The sequence below is a fragment of the Dioscorea cayenensis genome, chromosome 14 (genome assembly GCF_009730915.1).
Source record: "Dioscorea cayenensis subsp. rotundata cultivar TDr96_F1 chromosome 14, TDr96_F1_v2_PseudoChromosome.rev07_lg8_w22 25.fasta, whole genome shotgun sequence".
NCBI classification, from domain to species: Eukaryota; Viridiplantae; Streptophyta; class Magnoliopsida; order Dioscoreales; family Dioscoreaceae; genus Dioscorea; species Dioscorea cayenensis.
Window position 1 is genome coordinate 8,747,421 of NC_052484.1, and position 16,525 is coordinate 8,763,945.

The 16,525-nt window shown below is 38.3% G+C and overlaps 2 non-coding genes across 2 annotated transcripts; both read right to left on the reverse strand.

Annotated features, from left to right (window-relative positions):
- Positions 1–8,776: 8,776 nt before the first annotated feature.
- On the reverse strand, positions 8,777–8,883 carry LOC120276568. The gene has a single exon (XR_005541283.1). It is a non-coding gene; the product is annotated as a small nucleolar RNA R71 (small nucleolar RNA).
- Positions 8,884–13,087: 4,204 nt separating this feature from the next.
- On the reverse strand, positions 13,088–13,194 carry LOC120276634. Its single transcript, XR_005541344.1, has one exon. It is a non-coding gene; the product is annotated as a small nucleolar RNA R71 (small nucleolar RNA).
- Positions 13,195–16,525: the final 3,331 nt, after the last annotated feature.

Below are 16,525 nucleotides of genomic sequence, written 5' to 3' on the forward strand. Positions count from 1 at the left end.
AAATTCATTTTCTAAAATTTGTGCTTCTATACTAATTCCCTCTTATTTTTTTATATTTTCCTCTACAATACTAAGGACTATAATTTCTCATGCTAGAGTAATCCAAGAGTGTTTATTTGCTAAACAGTTATTAGTCCCTTTAATATGTTTAAACTTAACACGATATACAAAATTAATAACCCTATCCTTAAAAGCTAACCATCTTCTCTGGGTAATTTTCTTCCAATTTTTATTTTCATAAAATTTTATTATAGCTTCGTAATTTGTCCTAACTAAGTTTTCTTTTTTATTTATCAAGACTATAATTTACTGCTAAAGTTTCTTGATCTATTCTAGAGGTTAGGCCTTATCCCTATATTGTCCACTACTATAAATGAAATTTATTTTAATAAATGATGCGAATAGCAATTACTTAAGTAAATAAGATAAAACGAAATTTACCTTGAAAATTGAGTTATTATACTTTATTAGTCATCATTTGATAAGGTAACACCCCACTTAGCTACAAATAAATCAAATCAAGTTCAGGGAAAATTAGTATACAAGTTGCCAAATAAAATTTGATGAAATTTCATACTTCTAAATCATGTGTTTGATATTTTATGGATTAAATCACTTCGTTTTTTGGTAACCTGTGAAGAAGTATTAATGCCAACATTTTACAAAGTCAAATTATCAACATGCATATTCAGCGAGTTTGGAAAAGAATTTGAATTCACATAAGAAGAAAAATTGTGCTCCAATATATTAAAAATATTTTATGAGATACTATAATGAATGTAAGTAACAAAAATAAATGGCATTGCCACACTTTCTTGAGTATAATTTTCAATTTGTGTGTCATTTTGAGTTTGATAATTTTCTTTTGTTTGGGTTTTCTACAAGAAATGACATTAATTTAAACCAATAAAGATAATTATAGAGTTGAGAAAAAAATTGATGTAAATCATAAATACCATTTTCTTGTTTGTAATGATAATGATAAACACTGGAGATGAAAAAAAGAGACAAGTTGAAGAAACTGATTTTTCATATATCTTCTCATGAGGTAATCACCTCTATATTTGTAGTGTACAGGGAGTCTAAAATAGGAAATTACTATAGCTATATGTAACAACTATACAAGGTAATTTCACACGATTTTAGCCTACAATAACTCCTAATTATCTCCTAATTGATTCCATCAATTATGAGAATAGACAGTTATTGATTTTAACTTTTTTTTCTTGATATAGGGTTAACACGTGAAGGCCATGTATCCCGTATCTTCATGAGTGATTTGGAGTTAAGTCCCTAACCCCTTAAAGTGGCACCACTTCACACTTACATAGGTTGGACCAATCAAGAGTACCCTAGCCATTCGGTCCTCACAACAAAAGTTTGATTATAGGCCTATTAAGAGCTTTCGCTCACCCTAAATGTCATAGCGATTTCTAAACACTATTACTCTATTGGATGAATTAATATTATCATAGTGCTTCCATCACTTCATATGAGGTACTTTAACTCGTTGAACTCAAGACTTAACGCTATACTACGTATAGAGTTGAGGTTCTCTCATTGGTGATGAGAATGAGCAGACTTGAGTCTCATCCCTTTTGAAGTTCTTTCAATCAGGTTTATTTGTAATCCTTCTGTTAAAGGATCCGCTAAATTTTGACCAAAACATATAATATCTATTGTAATTATACCCTTAAAGACCAAATCTCTCAAATAACTATATCTAAGGTCAATTGGCCTTGATTTTCTATTATACACTTGACTATGTGGCTTGGTCAAAGTAGCCTCACTATCATAATGGATACAGACTAGTACAATTCGTTTAGTTACTAACGGGATATCAAACATTATATCTCTCAACCAATCTGCTTCTTCATTAGCATGGATGCTGATACCACAAATTCTACAACCATTATGAAGTCCATAATACAAGTTTGTTTCTTTGTTCCCAAAAAAACTGCACCGATCGAAGCACAAAAATCTACCCACTAGTTGAGGAATGATCCTCACTCTTAGAAATTTAACTAGCACCTTTATGCACCTTTATGCCCCTTTAGAACAGAAGGATATCCACAATAGTTAATGCCATAATCAATGGTTTTCTTTAAGCATTTGAGAACTCTTCTCACTCCATGCCAATGCATGTGACTTGGATTACAACTATATCAACTAAGTGTCCCTACTGCAAAAGTTTTATCAAGTCTAGTGCATGTCGCTGCATACATCATGCATTCAATTATCCTATAATATTCCAATTGTGAAATTGAATCACTATTATTAATTTTCAACTTCATGCTAAGATCAAATGGAGTAGAGGTAGCACAATCATAATGATTGAACTTTTTAAGCACTTTTTCAATGGAATGAGATTGAGAAAGTTTTATACTTTCTTGATCTCTTACAATCTTTATACTTAGGATGACATTTGCCTCACCAATATCTGTCATTTTAAAGCTTCTTCATAAAAATTCATTGCCGTCATTAAACTGTTTCAAATCTATACCAAAAAAATTAACATGTCATCAAAATATAAGAATGACACATATATTCAATCTATTATTCTCATATCCATTAGCAATAACAACTTCATCAAATATTTAGGCCATTGTTTTGGTGCTTGCTTAAGTCCACATAAGGACCTAATTAGTTTGCATACTTTCTTTTCTTAACCGGGTAGAATAAACCCTTTTGGTTGTTCAATATATACCTATTTGTCTACTTTTCCATTCAAGAAAGTTGTCTTGACATCCATTTGTTGAATTATAAAATTATTAGTAGATGCAAGAGTGATAAGCCCTCTTATAAGCTATTCTATCAACCGGTGAGTAAGTATTGAAACAATCAATACAATGCTTTTATGTAAAGCCTTTATCTACTAACCTTGCCTTAAATCTATCTATTGTTTCATCCACCTTCATTTTATTTTTGAGAATCCATTTACATCTAATAGTTTTAAATCATGGTGGAAGATCAACTAATACCCAAGTATTGGTGCCCATAATAGAGTCCATTTTATCATTGATGGCCTCTTTCCCAAAATGAAGCATCAAGAGACTTCATAGCCTCATCAAAAGTCTTTAGATCCAATTCCATGTTGAAGCAATAAGATATTTGACTACTAATTTCTTCTCTAGTTCCTTCTACTATATATATCATTACCAAAGCTTTTTGGCTTTCTTTGTCTTTTGCTTCTAGAAAACTCAACAATTTCATTGTCATTTTGTTGATTATCTAAGATCATTTGGTCTTTGTTTTAGTCCACTTAGGTATTATTTTTCTAACTTTAGGAAAATATTGGAACCTATTTTCATTAAAAATATTATCTCTTGATTCAAAGATTGTGTTCACTGAAATCAAGTAATTAGGTTCAATAATTATGAACCTATATGCTTTGTTAATGTGTGAATAATCAAAAAAATATTTACTCAAGTCCCTTATTACCCAATTTTTTCCTTTTTGGTCCTGGAACTTTTACAATTATTCTACATCCCTAAACTCTAAGATAGTTAATGTTTGGCTTTCTTTTGTTTCAAAGTTCATATGAGGTAATTTTGCTCCTTTTATTATGAACATGATTACAAATATGGCTAGTCGTAATCATTACTTTACCCCAATAGCCATTATTTAAACTGGCCTTTGTTAGCATCAAATTAACCATTGCAATTAAAACCCAAGTTCCTTTCCTCAACACCATTTTGTTGTGGGGTACATGGAGTAGCTATTTCATAAATAATACCACTTGATTTAAAATACTTAGGATCATAGTATTCACCACCCTATCAAACCTTAATCGGTTGGTAAAGGTCTCACAATGAAGCTCAACTTTAGATTTATAAATTCTGAATTTTCAAAAGCTTCATTCTTAGAGCTCAATCAAAATACATAACAAAATCTAGTATAATCATTAATGAGAGTAATATAATACTTTTTACCACCTTATGTATTTGAATTTTGTGGATTTCCTATATCACAATGATTGAGTTCTAATATATTTATGGTCCTTTCAACATTTGGAAAAGGATTTCTTGTGATATTATTTAGCATACAAGTATCACATTTCTTGTTACCTTTTTCCACAAAGAAATTAAATCCAACTTTACAATTCATTCATCCTTTTGAAGTACACATATCCAAGTCTATTATGCCATAGAAATTCATTTGACTGAAGCATGTAAGAAGAAATTTAATCTATAATTCTTGTACCCTATCTTGATTTTAGACCTGAGACCTCTTTAGATTTTGTACATACATTAGAGGAAAAATAGTCATTTAGCACTAGTGGCACCTTACATGATTGCACGGTAGCTTCTGTATGAAAACCAACCAAAACTGGGGGCAATTAAGTCATTTGGACCCTTTTCCTTTTATTCTTTTAATAGGAGGACAAATTAGGCATTCTTTATTTAAAAAAAAAGACAGAATAAAGTTAAAAGCTTACATGACTTCCCTTCTCCTTCTTTCTCTCATTCGGCCGAACCTTGCTTATTTTCTTAGAATTATCCGGCAAATCAAAGCATCCATTCTCTTCCTCACTTCCTCTTGAATACGATAGGAGCTTTGATCCAAGTTTTATCACATATTTTTCATGTATTTCATTATTTTTTCACTTCTTTAAAAAACCTATATCTAAATCTTAGATTATAGATGTTGTATGGATGATTTTAGGCACAAATTGAAGCCATTTGTCTTGTTATTCATTTTGGTAGATGTTTGTAAAGAAATTTCTTGGTTAGATGATGTCAATCGGGAGAAAACCTTTGTATTAGGGCAGATTTTACTGTAGTAATCCCGATTTTCAACCTTCTCTTATATTTCTTTGGTCCAAATTGAAGTCCTCCTTACTTGGATTTCATTGGAACTAGTGTTACTCTAGTTTGTAGTTGTTTGGGGTCCAAAATGACATCATTTTGCCCTAAAACCCTAATGTTGCGTGTTCAGCATGTAACATTGCATTCGCATGCATTTTAGTTTTCATTATTGTGTTCATTAGTTCTTGGATTCCCTGCTTGCATTTAGGTGGCAAAGATCCTCCAAGGGGAAGGAAATCGCCGACCAATGAGCACTTTTCGAGGCGAGACTACTGGTTTTGTGAGTGGTTATATTTCATAATTGCATAGACTTAACAAGAGTATTACCATATTTATTTATATGTTTTATAACATATTTATGATGGCAAATCATATTTCAATTGATATATTTCAAAAATGAATTTATTGGAATGGTTAAACCTAGAATACTTATATGTACTTATCTTGAAAGAAGCATATTGGTATGTGTATATATTTACATGCAAGAGGAATTTGGTTTGATGTGTATTTCCATATTTAATCATGGTATGATGGATTACTTGAGTTGGGAATTGGAAATATTTTCATTGTTGTATTTGTCTTGATGGTGACTATGGATTTTGTCCGACACTACAGTGGGGGTTCTACTATCTGACCTAATGGGAGGCAACGTGGTCAACCCTGAGTTTACCCTGGTCAAGAGGTGCGTAGAACCATTGATAGGGGTTCCTTTATGTGAGAAACCCGGGGTCACCTCACGGGGATCTCAATGGCCAACACCAAGGAAGGCAACTTTTTGAATTTTAAAAAGTTTAAAAAGACCTTGATGGTCCCATATCTAGTCGCAACCATGATTAGCTTGGGAATTGTTTGAGGCCAGTCTATATTTGGAATTGTATTCAATTTGTTGAAGTTTTACTTATATGTACTTTTGTTAAAATTGGTGTTTTAACTGTTAGTCGGTTGAATTCCTGGAACTTCTTATATATATATGCAATTATTGTTGTGGCAATCACTATTTTATAATGCTTTATTACTCTATTATGTCTATGTTGCCACCACTCATTGGGTAACGTCTATTACTTACTACTCTTCTTCTTCTTTTTTTCTCAGACTGCGATGTTTGATTTGGTTGTGTTGGGCAAATAGTAGAGTGATCTATCTTTCCCCTTTGTCTAGGTTAGTTTACTGTTGGCATGTAAACTCTATGGATCCATTAGACGAGATGTATTTGTATGGTTCTTGTTTTCTATATTCTCTGGTTGTATTTGGAAACCTTGACTTGTACTGTTGTTGATGTTTTTCTGTATTTAGGGTACCTAGTATAAGGGAACCCTATTATGCTTTTATTGTTGAGATTTTCTCCTTCCTTTAGTAAGTTTGTGATAGCAGGTTTGTGTTGAGTCTTGTGGTGACTAGGAGGTGGGGCGTTGTGGGGCCACTTTTTGTTGTCATGGCAATTGCCACATGCCTGGCTAGGTTCAGGGGGTGACAATAATCATTAGTGGAAGTAATATAATACATTTTACCACCTTATATAGGTGAATTTTGTTCTTTTGAAGCACAAATATTCAAGTCTATTATGCCATAGAAATTCATTTGACTCAAGTATGTAAAAATAAACTTAATCCTTATTACTATTCAACTTGAACATTTTGTTACAAAGATAACCTTTCCCAGCAAACATTCCCCCTTTTGAGAGGATAAAGTTATCTCCCTTAAATACAAGTTTGAATACAAACTTTTTGAGCAACCCACAAGATACAAGATTTTTCTTCACTTTGGTACATAATACACATTAGTTAGGGTTAATTTCTTACTAGATGTGAACAAAAGTTCTAAACTACGTATACCAAGTACATTATCGTTAGTTGCACGTCCCATGTGTTTACCATCTTTATAATGCGACATCTATGGTTTTGAAAAGAGATTTTCCTTTACACATATGCCTTCTAGCTCTATAGTCCACCCACCAAGTATATTCTTTATTAATCATGTTGATTTCAGTAACAACTATAACTAAGTTGCCTTCTCCAACACTTGGTGCTTTACCTTTGATTTCTTGAAAAGTCGGCTATCACTCTAAAATAGTATGGTTTGTAACAAAAGTAACATTCCTTTTCTTGCTTCTTTTTATTCTTTTCTTTCTTACTACCATAAAGGGGCCTTTTAGAGGCATGCTTTGAGAGTTTCTAATGAGTGCATTTTATATAGACATTTTTATATGCCCTATTGCATGAATTACTTATCTTTTTTGCATTCTTTTATTATAAATCGATGCTACTTGGGGTGTATTTGTTAAATGATGCAGATAATCAGGTCTTGGAGTGAAAGGGATGAATAGAGATGGATTCAAGCGTGAAATGGAGTTGGAATGCACTTTTTAGGACAAGCACAGTCGGGAAGCATGCCCATGCTTAAGACAGTGCATTTTTTAGGAATTAGAGAATTTTAGCCCAACTAAGGAAGCTCACTCGTACTTGAAAATGCGGTCAAAAAGCACAGGTTTGCTTATGCCCGTGCACTTCACTGGAATTTGTGCAAACTGAAAAGCACGGTTCCATTTCCCCTAACACCATCGTGCTTAGTAAACACGGTCGGGAAGCACGGGCGTGCTTACGCTCATGCATTTTTCAAGTTGGGTTACAATCGCACCGACAACGAGTTCCAAGACATCCCGACAAGAGCACGGTCAAGAGTACTGCCAGGCTAACCGTCCTTTGTTGCCCCGAACTATGATCTTTGACTTGTGATATATTGACTTAGTTGCTTTGATTATTGAGTTTACTTGTGGTCTCCCTCTTGTTTATCTTGGTTTCTCATCTTTGTGATAATTGCCTTGATGTTGTATGTTGCAGCTAGCTGCGTGAGCACTGATTTGTCTTACATATTCCCCGTAGTTGCACTTGTAGTTAAGAAGCATGTTAACCTTAGTTATACATCCGTTGTCTAGATGGTGATCGAGTCATCCATTTAGCTAGGACACACATTAGGGAAGGGGTTGAGTCTGCTCCGAGCCTTGAGTAAGGTCGTGCATTATCAAACCCTTTGTAGGTGGTCACCACGGTCCAAAGGAAATGTATATGTAATAATTGCCTAGTCAATGCATTTGTCAAAGGATTAATCTGGGGCACTGTCCTTTCCATTGCTATCTTTTCAACCCAAACCCTGTCACTATTTTATTTCTTTTTTCGACATTTCTTTAATTACTTTGAACTAGTTTTCAACCAATCTCTTGAGTTAGCTATATATTAGAAGTCAAGCAAGTTTCGATCCCTAAGGATTCGACTACCTGACCCATTCGGTACAGTTTATTACTTATACGACCCGTACACTTGTGATTATGCAAAGGGTGTATCAAGTTTTTGGTGTCGTTGCTGGGGACTAACAACTCTTAAGAAAGTTTATATTTTTAGTAATCTAGCCATTTTTCTTTATTTTTGTATATATCACATTCTTTGATTTCTCCTTTGATTTTAATTTTTGTTTTTGTTAACTTGCTCTGCAGGTACTCTTATACGACTCGAGGAAGTTCTTCTCTACGTACAAGCCCTGATCCTGCCATTGAAAGAAATCTGGATAGATGTTTAAGACAAGTGAATCTTAGAGACGTAGGGTCGGTGGAGATAAGTATTGAGGTTAATTAGGAAGAAGGCATGGCCGAAAATCCTCGCAATATTTCAGAGTATGCAAGGCCAAACATGCAAGAAACGGGGTATAGTATCGTTTGTATGGTATAACAGATGTGCCAATTTGATGGGTTTCAAGATAAAGACCTATATGCTCATGTAGTGAGTTTTTTGGAGATTTGTGATACTTTCAAGGCAAACAACGTATTTGAGGATACAGTTCACCTACGATTTTCTCCTTTCTTAGTGCTAGGAAGGGACAAGCAATGGCTATGTTCCTTGTCACAATGGTCGATCACTACTTAGACATAATTGGCCAAGAAATTCCTAACTCGCTATTTCCTTACAGCAAAAAATACGAAGTTGAGGAGTGATATTTCGCCATTTTAGATAGATGGAATCTGAAACTTTATATGATATATGGGAACGGTACAAGGAGTTTTTAAGAAATGTCCTCAGCATGAGATTGTTGACTGGATGCAAATATGAATTTTTTATATTGGGTTGAATGTGGTGATGAAGCAAATGTTGGATGCAGCGGTCGGTTATTCTTTGTGCAACAAACAGCCGACTGTAGCCCACACTTTGATTGATGACATGGCCTCCAATGGGTACCAATGGAGTTTTGAATGAAGCCAGTCAAGGCCGTTGGGATATATGAGGTCGATGCTCTAACCACATTAGCGACTCAAGCGGAAGCCATTTTGAAGAGGTTGACACAATGCAAGTACAAACACAAAGCCCAGTGATGAGCTATGAGGTTTGGGAAAACCAAGTAGGACAGAGCTGTCCTCCATCTGATGGTAATGCTAGCATGAAACAGGTTGATTACGTGGGTCAAAACAATAGGTTTCAAAATAATCCCTACAGTGGTACCTATAATCTGGGGTGGAGAAAGCACCCAAATTTCTCCTCGAGTCAACCAGGGCAACGACCACAAGGACAAGTCAGGCCATTACAACCTCAACCTTCAAGAAGGGAAGGGGTCGAGCATTGAATTCTTGTTAGCAAGGTATATTCAAGCTAATGATGTCTATCTTACGGGGATTGAAGAATTGTTAAGGAACTAGGAAGTGTCCCTACAAAATTTGGAATACCAAGTGGCACAAATTACCAACACACTTGTTGAACATCTGCAAGGATCACTTCCAAGCAATACAATGGTTAATCCACGGGAATCCCTCAAGGTGGTTACATTAAGAAGTGGTAAATCTTTGGGGTCCCAATAGTTCAAGACACTAAAAAACACTTGTTGTAAATCAAGATAGAAAAGGCAGATAAACCTCTTGATTTGGATGTTGAAGAGCATGAAAAGGGGAAGAATAAGGACAAGACCAGGATTCCTGATTTCCAACCCAAGTTACCATATCCGGCTAAAGTGAAGAAAGATCAACATGAAGAGCTGTTCGAAAAGTTTCTTGAGATGTTTAAAACCTTACAAATTAATGTCCCATTTGTTAAGGTCCTTGCTCAAATACCTCGCTATGCAAAATTCCTCAAGGAGTTGTTGAATAACAAGAGGAAGCTAGAGGAGGTAGCTACTATTACTTTGAGCGAGAATGCTTAGCCATCATCTCCAACAAATTCCCCAAGAAGGAAAAAGATCTAGGAGGTTTAATCATCCCGTTTACAATTGGGGAAGTGATAGATGAGTAGGCACTTGCCTATCTTGGGCAAGCATTAATTTGATGCACTACAAGAATTTTCAAAAGTTGGGGCTTGGTGAGCTTAAACCGATAAAGATGACTTTGCAACTCGCCAATCGGTCTGTTCGCCACCCAATGGGCATAATTGAAGACATTTTGATAAAGGTGGACCGATTCATCTTTCCGGTAGATTTTCTCATTCTAAATTTGGATGACAAGGCTAAAGTTCCCTGGATCCTTGGGCGACCATTTTTGGCAACCTCATAAGCCTTGATTGATGCCAAAGATGGTTGAATGGTTTGAGAGTGGGCGATGAAGAAGTTGTGTTTAAGTTACGAGATGCCATACGCCACTCTATGGATTCTTATGATACGTGTTATGCTTTGGAGGACACCTGGATAAGGGATGAATTGTCTGAACTACTAGATGAAGAAGAACCTCTTGATGGAATAGTGGATGAGACTCACCACCAAGATAACTTATAAGTGCTTATGCGATAAGAATACGAAGTGTTCTTTCCTTGTGTTGAGCATTACTTTTCTCGGGTTTTAATGCTAATATGTGTGTATTTATGTTACTTTCATGCAAGTAGGGTTGTGAGAACGAATATGAGAGAAAGAAGCCAATGTGGGTCGTAATGCACCAATTTGGAGGAAATCTTGCTAAGGTTCAAACGCGAAGACATAGGTTGGGTTCGAGATGCGGGAATGTGTGCCAAACTCCTCGTATTCTAGTTAGCACAACTATTTGGAGGGGCACAAGGGCAGTCACATTCAAGCATTCCGACTTGTGCATATAGAACAAGATCTTCACCAACATGTCCGTTATTGAAGAAGAAAAGCGATCCACGATGTAAACGTGTGCCCGTTTGCATTAACTCGATGAAAGCATGGATTCGGGAGTATTTCGGGCCGGTACTGTAGTAGGGCACTATAGATAAAGCTGTAGCAAGAATATTTTACCAGCACTGTTCACAGCCGGCCGAGAAAACAGGAAAACAGAGAATCCACATGGGCGTGTGGAAATTCCACATGTCCGTGTGAAAAATCCACAGGGGCGCTCACACGGGCTTGTGGAATCCCGATTCCAGCCCTTTAAAAGCCGATTTCAGCATTCTTTTCTCCATCTTTTCTCCAACCTGAGAGAGGGCAGTGGCTAGTGTTTTGAGAGGTATTGGCTAGGGCTTTGGAGAAGTTATATGGCTCCGACATTGCACGCCGTTTGGAAGAAGGTTATTGGGAGAGCTTTCATCGGCACCGATCCTGCGAGGTGTATCCTAGGCCGGACAAAGGGACCCTTGCGACGAGTAGAGGACTCTCCACAAGACCATCTCCACGACTAACAAGGGGGTTTTCTATGGATGCTTTGTTTTTACATTCGATTTCATTAATTATATCTAGCACCATGGAGAGCTAAACCTCTAGTGTGTACTTGGGTATTTGTGAACCCTAGGATGTATTCATTTCATTGAACCTCTTTATTATGCTTTCAATTAATTGATGTTTATTGTGAGTTCCAATCTTGTATGTTTGATTGCATGAATACTCTCGTAGAGTGACACTAGGGTTGGGAGTTCTTGTTGGTAACTCTTGTGAGTGAGTGACACACCATGAGAGTTAGACAAAGCTAGATTAGAGAGGCCAGGGTTGAGAGGGTGAGTCGAGAGGTAGCGGAGCATCCCCTTTCCCCTCCGGTGTGATCTATCCTACCTCCATGTTCCAAGAGTTCTTTGCGGCCATAGTAGAGTGAATGGGATAAGGGATGACCTTCCCCTGGGGCTTAGTTGCGAGTGTAACGGAGTGAAGCGTTGAAGTGATTTTAGCATATAGGGCTTAATTGTGGCTAAAGATCTTTCACCTGAACCAAAGGATTAAGTCTATACATAGGAATAGGGTTTATCACTTGGAATCCCTAGAGCTCATTGCAATTCTATACGAGTGAGAGGTTGAGAGGTTATTCAATCTTTCCTCCGGGACATGTATAGAGTTAGGCATGGTTGACCTTAGATTTGGGATCATGTAATTAAGGATTTCCACAGCTCATTGATGCATCAATTAGGAAGTATAATAGAGGGTTCTTGCACTTGAAACGATTATCCTAGGCGGATCAATATCCGGGTACCCCATCTTTATCGATTGCCTTACCTTCTCCTTTACTTGTGCTCTCTATCTTGTTGTTTTTATTTTTGTTATTTCATATTTTGTCACACATATCACTATTCATCTTCTACATTAGTTAAGAAACAACTTAAGTGTCTTTATTCCCTACTCTATGTGGATACGATAGCCACTCATCTGGGATTATTACTTCGACACCCGTGCACTTGCGGTTTACACGCATATACGGACGTGTCAAGTTTTTGGCGCCATTGCCGGGGAGTAGGCATTCAGACATACTTTGCACTTTGTTTTCTTAGCTATTCATTTATTTATTATATTTCATATTTTCTTATTCTATCATCGTTCTGATTTCTTTTTCTTTCTTTTTGGGAGAGCTCCAGGTTATAACCCGAGGGAACCCCTTCATACTGATTGAAGGAGATCCCGAGCTTGAACGTACATTGAGAAAAAAAGGGAAAGAACCTGTGTAAGAACAGTCTAATCTAGCTGATTTGGAAGTAGAAGAATCTGAAAACATGGCAGAACAGAATGAGCAGCAGCGGACATTATCCGATTATGCCAGACCTTCTGTATTGGGGGCAAAATCGAGCATTGTGCGCCCCCCGATTATAGTTCAGAACTTCGAGCTGAAGCCGGCATTCATCCACATGTTGCAGCAATCCGCACAGTTCAATGGTTTGGCCGATGAGGATCCAAACAGTCATATAGAGAACTTTCTCGTGGTGTGTGATATACTGAAGATAAATAGGGTAACGGATGATGCCATCAAGTTGAGAGCCTTCCCATTTTCCTTGAAAGGGAGAGCGAAACAGTGGCTACACTCATTATCTAGAGCATCAATTACCACATGGGAGGAGATGGTAGAAGCTTTTCTTGGCCATTATTTCTCTCTCAGAAAATCTGCAAAGCTTAGTAATGAGATCTCATCCTTTGTACAATTGGAATTGGAGTCTCCATTTGAGACGTGGGAAAGGTTGAAGGAGCTCCTGAGAAAGTGCCTGCAACACGGATTCTCGGAATGGATGATTGTTCAGACCTTTTACAACGGTCTGAATCCGAGTACAAAGCAACTCTTGGATGCGGCAGCAGGAGGTACCTTAGGTAGTAAGACCCTCGGTGAGGCTCGTCAATTAATTGAAGAAATGGGTTTAAACGCTACTGGTGGAATGCTAGGGAGAAGAAAAAGGTGGCCGGTCTCCATGAGATAGATGCAGTGACTTCGTTGGTGGCTCAAGTGGAATCATTAAGTAAGAAGTTAGATCTTCTAACTTCGAACAGAGTAGCGGCCATGACTACTTGCACCGGGTGTGCTGGAGGACATGCTCCCTCCGATTGGCCGATATCTATTGGTGATTCATTTTCGGTTGAGAATGTCGATTTTGTGGGTAATGGCATGAGGAATCAAGGAAACCTATACAACAGTACTTACAATCTGGGCTGGAAGAGTCATCCCAATTTCTCGTGGAGCAACCAAGGTCCACAAAAGTCCATTGGGCCACCGGGTTTCCTACAACAATAGCAAGCCCCAAACATGGAAAACAGAGTTTCATGTTTGGAGACCCGAATGAATGATTTGGAGAAGGCCTTAACTAGGTTTGTGCAATCGTTAGATACAAGATTTCAATCAGTTGAGCCTACACTTCGCAACCATACCACCTCTTTGCATAATCTTGAAAATTAAGTGGGGCAGATTGCGAAGTCTCTATCAGAAAGGCCACATGGAAGCTTACCAAGTAATACCGAGACCAACCCTAGAGAGCATGTGAAGGCGATCACTTTGAGAAGTGGTCGTGAGGTTGAGGGTAAGTTTTCGAGTGAGAAGCCAAATGAACACGCACTCGAGGTTATAGAGGTTGAGAAGGGAGCAAGCAAAGAGAAGGAGGTGGCACCCCCACCTTTGAAGCGAAGAATCCCTTATCCCTCTAGATTGAAGAATGACCAAGGGGATGAACAGTATAAGAAGTTCCTGAGTTTGTTCAAACGACTCCACATTAATATTCCTTTTGTTGAGGCATTGGCCCAAATGCCTAAGTATGCAAAATTCTTGAAAGACTTGTTGACCAACAAAAGGAAGTTAGAGGAGAGTGCAAAAGAACATGCCGAACAAGAAGAAAGATACAGGAAGCTTCATCATTCCGTGTAATATTGGCAATCTAGGTGAAGAAATGACATTGGCAGACTTAGAGGGCAGTATCAACGTCATGCCATACACCTTTTTTCAAAAGCTAGGCTTGGGCGAGCCTAGGCCTACTCGGATGACTTTGCAATTGGTGGATCGAACGGTGAGACATCTGAGGGGTATCATTAAAGATGTGCTTGTCAAGGTGGACAAGTATATATTTCCTGTAGACTTCGTAGTGCTAGACGTCGATGAGGATGCGGATGTACCCTTGATACTTGGGAGGCCATTTTTGCGGACTTCCAAGGCATTGATTGACATGGACGGCGGAGAGCTAATTTTGAGAGTTGGAGATGACAAGCTCACATACAGCCTTGCTGAAGCCATGCGACATTCTCTTGATTTCGATGATAGTTTGTATTTTTTAAGATGCTACTGATGAGATTGTTGATGAATACATGCAGGAAATGTTCAATCCGGATCCATACGAAGGCTTGTTCGACCAAGAGGAGGACAATGAAGAAGTAATGCTGCTTGGTTCGACGGAAGAAGTGCCATCTACCCCGGGGATCTTGAAGAAGGTGCTCTAGAAATTGAAGAGGGCTAGGAGACGCCACCGGAAATGCTCCAAGACTGTCGGAGACATGTGTGAACCGAACAAACTGGGTGAATCATTGCTAGGCGGCCCCAAGCCCGACAATTCACCCTCTACCCTCAAGAGATTTTGCTCATCATGTTTCCATGCAATGGGTAAGAGGGCAACTTTCATCTATAAGCCCCGTGAGGTAAGACAAGCTACGTCAAGCTAAGTGACATTAAACAAGCTCTTCTTGGGAGGCAACACAAGTGTTTACTGTTTTCTTAATTTGGTAGTTTAATGTTGCTTGAATAAATTGTTGAGTGTTGGTGTCTTGATGTTTTATATTTCTGCTGTGATTTTATCGTTGGTTTTCAAGTTCATTATGTGTTTTCATTTGAATTGGGTGAAATTTTGGTCATTTGAGCTATTTCTCATGATTTTCATTGGTATAAATTGCATATTGGGGCAGGCTCTGAGTGTGTAAACATGTTCAAAATTTTTTAACAGAGCCTGCAGAATTTTTTAAGGCATCTAGAGAAAACACACGGGCGTGTGAAATTAACACACACCCGTGGTTTTGTATTGCGAGCTCATCCAGAGAAGGCACAGGGGCGTGGACTCACCCATGTGAATGACCATGCAATCCTCGCAAGCTCGTGGGTAATTTCCGCATGGGCGTGTGAATTCCTGCAGAGACTGGCAGATTTACCCAAAAGCACACAGGGGCGTGGACTCGCCCCTGTGGGTGACCTTGTGAAAATCACACGAGCGTGGGTAATTTCCGCACGCCCGTGCGAATATCTGCAGAGGAGCTCTCTTCATCCCGAGAAGTCACAGGGGCGTGCGCTTTCCCCTGTGAGTTGGGCTTGTGAATGCCCACGCCTGTGTAGAATTTCCATACGGGCATGCGAAATACTTAGCAATTTTTCTCGGATGTCCAGAGCAGCCACAGGGGCGTGCGGCTGCCCCTATGGGTCGGGCGCACGGGCGTGGGTATTTTTCACACGCCCGTGTATTTGCGTTTAGAGGTAGTGAGTGTTTTCCCGAGAGCATACAGGGGCGTGCACCTGCCCCTGTGAAGCTTTCCTGTGGAGGCGCACGGGAGTGGGTAATTTCCGCACCCCGTGTGGATGCACAAAATTCCAAGAGACGCGAGTTTTTCTTTAAAATCTTCATGGATCCTCTTCTTCTTCATCTCCAATCACCCGAAAACCACTCATGATCAACTTCCCTAGCCTTCACCATTGTTTTGGAGGATTTTTCTTCACATTTCGTGCCGATTTTCGAAATATTATCATCCATTTCATCGGTAACCTTTTTTTATCCTCTTTTCTTCGCAAATCCTGGGTTTTTATTGGATTAAAAATCTTGAGTTGTTCCAATTTTCATAATATAATGTTTGATGCATGTTTAGGAAGCCCTTATGGGCGGTTTTAAGTTGAATTTTTGGAGAATTGGTGCACAACCGTGCGGTTTTCACACCACGCAGATCCACACGGGCGTGGGTAATTTCCACATGTCCGTGTGGAATTTTGCAGTATGTTGTTTCTGAGTTTATTTGATCGTTTTTTTCCTTATTTTTCGCAAGAATGGCACCTCACTCGAGGAGGTAAGAAGGGAAGCGTCCTAGAGAACCTTCACCCA